The following is a 10,703-nucleotide window of genomic DNA, read 5'->3' on the forward strand; positions in this document are numbered from 1 at the left end:
TATAACATTCAAATTCCCAAATCCCTACTTTTTTCCTCTCTCTCTCTCTCTCTCTCAAACCCTCATCCAGTCAGGAAGTCACCCTAGCTCACATTTTTTATAATTATTTGTATTTGAACTATTGGACATGTTGCATCAAATTGTAGGTAATGTTCTAAAAAATTAAACTATTGATTATATAATGTCGAGAATTTCAATCGGCTCCGTTTAGAGCTCGAGTCGGCTCGACTCGAAATTAGGCGTCGCTCGAGCTCGGCTCGAATTAATTTCAAGCCGAGCTTGAGCCTAGATTTAGGCTCGAAATTAATTTCAAGCCGAATTTGAGCTGACATAAGCTCGCTCGAGCTCGGCTCGTTTCCACCCCTAATCTTGACCGTTAAATTTAAAAGTATAAGGGCGAAATAAAAATCGAGTTAAACTTCAGGGACTACTAGTGTAATTTATTGACCGAGAATTAAAATTTTTGAAATTTTATTACCTAAGCATCAAATAATCTAAAATTGAATGAGAAAAATGTTACCAATTTATTTTTAGGAAATTATGCCTAACAATTTATTTTTAAAATTTTAAATTGGTCCCTGACTTTTTGAGACAAATTTAATATTTTTTTATGTTTTAGTCCTTAAATTTTAAAATTTTATTTTTATGAAAAAAAATCCATTATGAGTGTGTTTTCGCTAAAATTTAGGAATATTACTTTTCCGATCGGTAAAATTTTATATTTTAGTATTAATTTATATATTAATATTAAAATCTAATAAGGTATATTTTTATTTGAAATATTTAAAATAAAATGTGTCTATACACAAAAAAAATTACATATTTTCGAAATCTATTATTCAAACATCAATTTGTAAAAAAATTAGTGCTCAAAATCTATTTATTTATTTTTTTATATTTAGGGTTTTTTTTTTAAATGGCATATTAAATGATCAGAAATCGGGTTGAATCCGTTGGTTCGACCAATCCACCCGTGACCTAATCCATAAAGCAGTTCGGTTCAGCTCTTTGAATCGGATAAGTTAAAAAAAATCTCTTTATATAATATTCTGGATTCTGGTAAATTAATAAAATTATAATTTGAGTTTGAGTTTTTTTTGGAGTATTTGGATAAATTAGATCAATTGTAATGTAAAAAAGGATGCGAAAACAGAATTCGGAAAAGAACTACTTTCCAGATGCCCGGATAGGGTTTAGGGCGCCCAGAAACTCTGTAACTGAGGGGTGGAATCGAGTCCGGAACCATATTCGGGCCCGAAATTCGGGTGCCCATTTTCTCCTGTAGTTGCCCGAAACATCGGCGGTTGGATAAGTCAGTGAAATGGAAGTTCGGGCTCAGGATTCGAACCCCCAAAACCCGAATCTACTGTAGCAGCCCGAAAGTTTGGCAGTTCGTTAAGTCGGTTAACTGATGGCTCAGCATGCTGATTCATGCGCTAAGTCATCGGGTTTTCGGCCCCGTAGTTGGGACCCTAGAAGCGGATTGGGGCACACTTCTTATCGATTCTGGACGACCGAAAGCGTGCGGGAGTGCCCGAAATGGTACGAAATGGGGGTTTCGGATGCCTGAATCCAAGAATCAGCGCATACGGCGAACTAACCTCTATGTCTATTCTTTCATATCTGCTTATGATATTGTTGTATAGTTCTCTCTTTATATTTGATTGTTCATAGCTTGATAGCTTGATACTTGATGGTAGTGATACTACCTAGATTTGAGATTCAGGATTATGGATCATTACCTGATAGATATGAGACATACTGTAGATGATTGAGATTGTGGACATTTAAATAGTTCATATGATTTGGTTGATCATCATATTGACAACCATAGCCTGTAATGTTGGCTTAAATGGCGTGAGGCTGGGTTGGACCGAGTCACATTCGAAATGGCGTGAGACTGGATAGGCCGAGTCACGTTCGAAGTGGCGTGAGGCTGGGTGGACCGAGTTACAATTGAGACCCGTGGGCGCTGTATCAGTACGCTTTAAGTGAATTGGTTGTGTATTTCTAATAGCTCGAGCTTTTGGAATTAATGATTAGCGCCAACAATCCGACATGTAAAGCCACCATGAGTTGGACAGTTGACAGTGTTGTATGATCCTCGGTGGGTCGCTCCCCAATAGTGCCTCTTCGAAGTACAGCGATTTGGCATGGGCCAGATAGTTGTTGGACAGAGCCTCATGCAATGGGCCTCAATTATAGGATGGCGGTGACTGACATGAGGCGGCACAGGCTTGACCGGACGTATGAGTTGGTCGCGACGATTGGGTTTGATATTTTTGCTTGCTCTTATCTGACATTGGTGCATACTTTGATTACTTTCATGTTGATTTATCCTAGAGACTCTTCTATGACATGCTTCCTATTCTTTTTACACATAGAGGCATAATAGTAAGTTTCTTATCAGTTTATTTCATACTATGTTCAGTTGAAATATGTTCAGTTAGTCACTCTTCTATTATTATTTCTATTCTTGCCTCTAATATACCTAGAAATCTAGGTCGTCGCTATCGTCGACTGTACCTACTGAAAACTATTAAGTACAGTTCTCGCACCCTCTATTATTGTTTGTTTTTTAGAGTATTCAGTACCAGTACCAGATCGCGATAGCAGAGCAGCGAGTTAGATAGTACTTCCTACCGTGATGTCGGTCACTAGAGAAGACCCATTGGTGATAGATAGCTAATATAGCATGGTTCTCATAGGTTTGTGATACGCTTCGGGTGTACGGGAAAATTCCTCGTGCTTCTAATGGATCTATTATGCTTCGAGGGGCTTCCGCTGCAGTTCTAAGGCGTGACATTTTAAACCGTTCGAACAGATAGTTCAACCTTCGAACCAGTGAATTAGTTCGATTATTAGCAAATAGGCCGAATTTTTTTTTTGATAAAGTTATATTAAAATCTAATGGGTTAAATCAATTTAGCTGATTTTATTTTTTATTATTAAAAAGTGAAGCTTAAAACCTTATATTTACTTAATTTGATTTAAAAATCAGTATTTTATAATAAAAAATGACACTAGAACAATAATATATATACACTTCTCTATATAATAAAATTAAAACTAATAACTTTTTAGGATTAATAGTTAGCGCTAACGATCTGCCACAAGACATGTCGGATTCTCCCATAAACACCTCTTTGACCTTCTTTTTTGCTACCATAATAATAAAAACATCATGTTGGTTTGGAGAATCTGTTAATGTACTATTTTTATTATTAAGTATGAATTTTTAATTTTGATAACTTAATTACACTCTAAGCTTTCATGGTGAAATTGCATGTGAATTAACTCTTCACTTAACCTATATTTTTTGAACTCGTAACTAAAGGGGTGCAACATATGTACATACAGTCACACCTATATAAAGTTTTATTTGCTCTTTGGTTTTGTTTGGTTCGGGTATAAATAAGAACTGTCTATTTTAGGGATAGGTACAAGTTTAGATATATGCAAAAATTAAACTAATTTTGCGTTTGAATGAAAATTGAATTATTTCCGGGAATAAAAAAAATAGCGTTTGGATAGATAAAATGAAATAAGAAAAAATAGTGGGTAGTTATAAATAGAAAATATTAATATTGCCCCTCATATTATACTTGAAGTTAAATTTTTAAATTTTTAAATTTTATATTTAAATTGTTAAATTTAAATATATGACTTTTAAAATTCAAAAATTCAAAATTATAAATTTTAAAATTTTAAATCTCAAATTCAAAAATTCAAAGTTCTAAATTTTAAATTTAATAAGATTAAATCTAAATTTAAATATATAAAATATTAAATTTTAAATTTAAAAAAAATTAAAATTTAAAACTGAAAATATAAAAATTTAAAAATTAAAATTATAAAATTGTAATTTTAAGATTGCAAATTGTAAATTTTTAAAATTTTAAAGTTCAAATTTAAATTTAAAATTTTAAACTTAAATTTAAAAAAAAAAAAAATAGATAGGGATGGGAACAACTCTTCCCTTCGACACTTTTCACACTTTTCATATTATTTTGTAGCGTAACCTCCGATTTTTTAATATTTACACCAACATAATCAGAAGTGCCCTTTATTCCAACTAAAAGAGTAGTTGATTTTCACTTCCCATTATTGTCTCATTGCATGTCATATTTTCATGAATTGGCTGCAGGCCAAACCAGCAGAGGAGTTGGAGAGCTGCAGGACAAGAGGACTGAACTATTGCTGTCTGGACTACATTCCTAGATTGAACTGCAGAAAAGAACGTTGCAGGATCATGTCGAAAATCCGACAAGAAAGGCTGTCAATTACTCCGACGATCGATCTCACGACGGAAAGCAATCTGTTTCTTCCGATGCCCGATGGATGCATTCGTACTCGTGTACGTCTCTGAACGGGGCGCAATTTTCATACGATAGTTGACGACGATTTAGTACAGGACATACGGAAGCTAAGTACAGGACTCGGAACCAGCGGGGGTGAGTGTCACGGAGATTGCGGAACCACCTCACGAGTTACATTTTTTTATGCCTGACGACGACACGCTACTTTCTCGGAGAGGGATCGTTGTGCAGCAGCGACCGCGCTGCGACGGAGCGGTGTCAACTCTTTCCGCCGAGCTGAGTAAAGATGTCGTATTTGATTCCGACGGCGAGTGCCACCGAAAGTCTGTGTTTTCGGTGTTGGAAGAGCACTACCAGAGTCCTCTGAACCGATGAGCGGCGTGGTTGGGGTTAGGAGCGCTCGCCGCCATGATCACATCATCGGATCGAACACTAAACCGACAGTTCAAATTTTCCAACCAGGCGTTTTTTAACAGAGTATCAGAGCCAGTTTGAATCTCCTGCCGTTCTATATGCATAAACTGTTTTCTATCAGATTGATCTTTTGGGTAACAATATCAAATGAACCCAGTCGGTAGATTTTTTGCCTTTTAGATATCTGATGCGTACAAATTAGGTAAAAACGTATGAAACTTATCTTACCTAACCATTTTGATTCGGCTATCCAATCTTTTAAAATTTAGATTTTACTGCATCACCTTTCAATTTGTCTGATTTGAGCTGGTCAACGGTACTTTGACTTCAAAATTTGAGTGCGTTGTTTATTTTTACAGGCTTAGTTAGTATATTTTACGTAATTAGATTAAATTTCAGAGTTAAAATATTATTGATTGATTCAAATCGAACATATCGAAAAGTTGGATAGTAAAATTAAAATTTTAAAATATTGGGTAAATGAATCAAAAAGGTTTATAGACCAGATAAGTTTCATATGTTTTTTCCTGTAAATAATGCATGGGTAAAAATGCATGAAGCCCCCTCACATATCGGAAATTCTGGCCCCTTCAACCTTATATTTTTTACATTGACATGCACCCCCCTCAACTTTGATTTTTTCGCTAGCTATTAAGGGATTTTTATCAACTAAACAGGTAAAATTTTATCAAATCCTTTAGCAAATTTCATCAAATTTAATGTTTTGGTTATTATATTTTAGAAAATAAAACTAGGAGATTGAGACATTAAAGTAAAAAAAAAAAAATTTAAAAAAAACGAACGAGAAAGGCTCAAATAAAAAAAAAGGGAAAGTTAAGGGGCTTGTCAGTTGAAAAAAATAAAAATATAAATTGGGGGTGTATTTCCAAATGTCCTTATAAGTGAGGGGTGTCTCCGTACATTTTTACCTAAATTGTTTATAAAGACATTTGGTATATGGATTTTAGTTAAAAAAAGTTAAAATACAGAAATTTTTTTTATAAATACTCGTTTTTTACTTTTTTTTCTTGACTTTTAAAATTTATATTTTGCTCCCTTAAAATTTCAAAAATATTTTTAGGAAAATACGACATTAATGAATAGGATAAAAGATCAAATTATCCTTACTTTTTCAAAAAGAAAAAATAATTTTTAATATATTTTCGTCTTTTTTAAGAATATTTTCGATATAAATTATAAAAAATGAACGAAATAATTATGAAATTCTAAACTTGAAATTTCGGCAAAGTAAAATATAGATTTTTGAAAATCATGAGTGAAAAGTGAAAAAGTGGGTCTTTATGAGAGGAATTTTCTATTTTTAGCCCCTTTTTTATATAGGGATAATATCTAATATACCTTTTAAAACTTTACAAATATCTTTTTATCCATATAGGACCAAAATACTCTAGTTGATTTTAAAAAATAATTCTTCAAATATTTTTATTTTTTTTAGGGTTTACTAATGGGATTGAATTTTAGAAGGATATATTGATAATTTCAGAGTAAATTTGAACATTTTGAATACTAGTCACGAGTTATATATAGGGAGAGAGAGAGAGAGAGAGTTTGACTGGGCTACTATCGGTAGTAAACTGCTCAGTTTACTACCGATTTATTTTTTATGATAGAGTTTCCAAATCGACGATCGGCACCGTTGAACATTATCTAGACCATTTAAATTATCTAGAAGTCAAATTTCATGATTTTTTGGTATCACTAACTGAACGATCAAAGGGTCACAAAATCTNCTGAGGGAGAGGGACTAAATGCAATAATTTGAAATGCTAAAGGGGTATGGTAATATTTAGATTTTTAAAAGTTATAAGGGAAATGAAAAAAAAAAAAGGGGCATTTATAAGAGAGTTTTCTATAATTTAACCCAAAAAAATGAAATTTTGTTTAAATTCGAATTTTTCTTTTTGTTTTTGTGGATTTCTCTATCGTTGGTTGTTGAGGGGGGGAATACGTCTTAGGGCAGTGCCGCGTACGTTTCCGGATCAAATATTTTTAGTTTTCGTCTCCTACAATTTTTGAATTTTAAGCGCTCACTTGTAAGCTGGTTTATTAATTTTACCATAAAATTAGTTAGATAATTAATTCGGATATTTAGTGTCACGCCCCGGATTACACTTTTCCCGGGCACGCCGACAAATCCGCCGTATACAAAGAAATTTCTCCTGTATACGAAGCGACAGCTGTACCTATAAATCAAACACTACTACGAACAGTAGTAGAGAGCTGCTAGAGAAAATAGAAGCTAAACAAACTGAGTTTCATATACATAGTCCAAATCCAAAATACAGAGCTACTCGCACTGGCGAGTTAAGTCAACTATGTACATAAACTCGAAACAAAACATCTACCTGCAGTAGGGGCACCTCTAGCTCAGCACGTCGGGTAGGGCTCTAACTCGCGACGCCCTTGCCTCGATCCTGGTCCGCGAAAGGCGCAGCAGCCGAAACCTGTGGCTCTGCAAAACAGAGGTAACAACNGCCTGCCGCCTTAATTAAGGCGGTGGAGGTGATAAGGATTGGCAAAGACCAGTATGCCCTTTACCAACTCACAATAACAAACAAGGATACTACATTTAGTTTGATTTTTTCTAACGTAAAATAGTTCGATTTAACCCTTTGAATTGGATATATAAATTAAAATTTTATTTTGAACCGTTCGAATCGGTGGTTTAACCAGTGAAATTGGACGCGTTTGGTCGAGGGGGTTGGAACACAAAAAATTGCATTTTACTCCCTTCCGCCGCACAAAATAGAAAAAGTTTTAGTAGAAACATTGGATTTATTGTAAGGTTGGTCCTCAAAGTTTGCAAATTTTTTATTTGGTCCCCGATTTATTTTCTGGAAGTTGATTTTGTTTGATTTAAAATTTATAAATTTAAATTAAAACTATAAAGTTAAGTTATATTTTGAGTTAAATTTTGAAATTCGTACTTACTTTTTTTAATTCAAATTTCAAATTTTAATTTGATGGGTTCCAATGTCGAATTTGAATTCTAATTTTGAAGTTAAATTTTAATTTAATCTTGGACTCAAATTTTAAATTTTAAATTTTATTTTGGATCAAAATTTTAAATCTAAATTCAATTTTGGAATCCAAATTTAAATTATTATTTAAAAATTATTAAAAGGACGGCTAAATTAAATTTATTTTAATACACTTTATGCTAGTTTAATATAATTTAATAAAATATTTTTTAGGAAACATTACAAATACCACCCCGTGATTTCGTATTTTTTCACTTTAGTATCTTATGGTTTAAAGTGTATGAATTTAGTACCNTTTTCTACAGCACTACACTATTTCCTATAATACTTTTTTAATTGCACTATTCTTTATAGTTTGGCCAAATAGATCCTGAGTGATGCTAAGGGTACAACTAAAGGTGTCCACGACCTGTTCGAGCTGGGTAGTTGATATACTGTACTCGTACCCTAAAAAAAAATAGGTGAAAAAAAAAAATATATACCCTACTGATTTTACTTCGGATCAAATCCGGATCTGAATACTTAAGTTAATAATATACTCATCAGGTCTATTTGAGCAGGGTTGAGTAGTGACTACTCGTATGCAACCGGCTTATGACCGGGTACGGGAATCAGGTATGGGCACCTGTATGCATATATTCTTTTATAAACTTTGTTAAACAATTTATGAACAAAATATAAACCCCTCACTATAGAAAACTCGCGCTCTAATGAGTTGCACCTAGTCCGATAAAATTCCTTCAAAAGAAAGATTCAAGCACTGAACAGAGCGATTAGGGTTAAAGACAATAAGGAGTAAAATAAAAAAGAAATTGAGAAAAGAGTAAACGTAGTGATTGAGGTTTCACTAGGATATAAATACATAGAGACCCTTCATCTATAAGTCCTATTAGAATTGATCCCTCAACTTTAAATCTTTTTTATTTACTATCGGGTATTTCACCAGATCTAGATCTAGATTCGAGTATGATTCCAGATTCCTATTTGAAATCTCTTTTGGACCCTACCCATTGAAAGGTCGGGTTCGGATCGGGTCCAAGTCAGTTATGGATATAAAGTATCTGGACCCACACTCAAAACTTCAATGGTTAGTTTTTTTTACTCGTATATATCCATTTTTCACTGTATCCGATTCAGATCCGGGATAGGGTCCGGACAGGGTCCGAATCGGGTATGGAATATTAGGTATTTTGGACAGCTTTAAGTACAGCCTTTTTCGGATTGTAATCTTACAACTTGCCAATCTAAGGGCTATCGGCCGAGTTATAACTTGTAAGGGATATGGGACCGGTTATAGACTTAGCATTTCTCTTTATTTTTACTAACTAATCTTAGAGTGTTTTCGAAATAGGTACCCGAACTTTCAAAAATTTCAATTTTACTACCTTATCTTAGCAATACTTGTCGTACTTTTCCGTATAATGTAATAAAATATTCTGTTACTCGACAGAATAGTTTTTTAATAATTTTTACGAATAGATAAAGGTTAGGTAGTAAAATCAAAGCTTTCAAAGTTTAGGTATCTATTTCAAAACCATGGTAGGACCGGGTTGTAAAATTTTTAAAATTATGATACCTATTTCAAAATGCGCTATAGTTCAGATAACATTTGTACTTTTTTTTTCTTTTTTTTAAGGCTTAATTACACTTTACTGCATTATACTTTAGTGTTATTTTTATTTGTTATATTATAAATTTTGTTTTTCAAAGACATTATTGTACTATTATATATTTTATAAATCTCTACACTGTATTTTAAATTTATTTTTATTTTTCTATATTATACAATATTTTTTTCTTGTAGATATTACTAAATTTTTTTTTCTCTCTAATCTCTACATTATTGTTAATAAGTATTTTTAACAGTTTTTTATATAAAATTATAGGTTTATTGCTTTGGAACTAAAAAAAAAAAAAAGAATAGTTAAACTTTTTTTTATCGACAAATAGGCCCCTCAATTTGTTTATTTTTTTACGCTACTACAATGTCTAATTCTTTTGATTCGGGTGTTTTTTTTTTAATTCATTAAACTGTTATAATTTTATTTACAAAAAAATGATTAATGTTTTTAATTGAACAGAAATTAAAATTCATAATTTATTTCACTACAATCACTCAAATAGAAAGTTCAAAAGCTAAGAAAATGTTAATAAACAAAACCAAAGGAGTAAAGTCAGAATAAGTTAAAGTTGAGGGATTTATTTGAAAATGGCTAAAACGGATCATTATTTATCATTTCCCAATTATTGGTAGGTAAAATGTCTGGAGAACCCCTCAACTATAAGCGATTCTAAAATAAACCCTTCAACTTTACATGCAAAAAAATCAAGGGATTGGGCGATTTCGTTAATTTTAACTCATTTTTTAACGCCGGGAAGTAATTGTAATAAAATTAAGGAATTGGGGACTTGATTGCCAAAAAAAATAGGGACTCAAGTGAAAATGATGCAATGGTTGGGGACCAATAATGTAATTAATCGTTTAATTAAATAAATGACCACTAAATTTGACAAAAAAAATTTAATGTATTTAATAAAATTTTACATAATATTTTTTTTAGAAAAAAATTGAGTAATTTAAAGAAAAGTAAATTTTAAAAAATTATAGTTTGGGGTACTAATCTCAAAAATACGCTATAATAAGTGAAATACCATACATTAATACAAGAAAATAATAAAAAAAAATAATGAGTTGTTTTTATTTTTCATATATTTTTATAAAACTAATTTTTTAATAAATAATAATTTTAATTTTTATAAACAATAATTTTTATTTTGGCCCCAAACCACTTGGCAAAAAATAAAAACAGCGAATAAAATTAATTTTTAAGTAAATTATTGTAATATGTAAATAAAAATACCTCTTTTAGAAATAAATTTTACGATAATTTACAAAAATATGCATTTAAATAGTTAAACTTTTTTTTTCTTGTTATTCGTATTTTTTTTTTTATGATTCGTATTTTTC

Source organism: Ananas comosus, linkage group 11, assembly GCF_001540865.1.
Source record: "Ananas comosus cultivar F153 linkage group 11, ASM154086v1, whole genome shotgun sequence".
NCBI classification, from domain to species: domain Eukaryota; kingdom Viridiplantae; phylum Streptophyta; class Magnoliopsida; order Poales; family Bromeliaceae; genus Ananas; species Ananas comosus.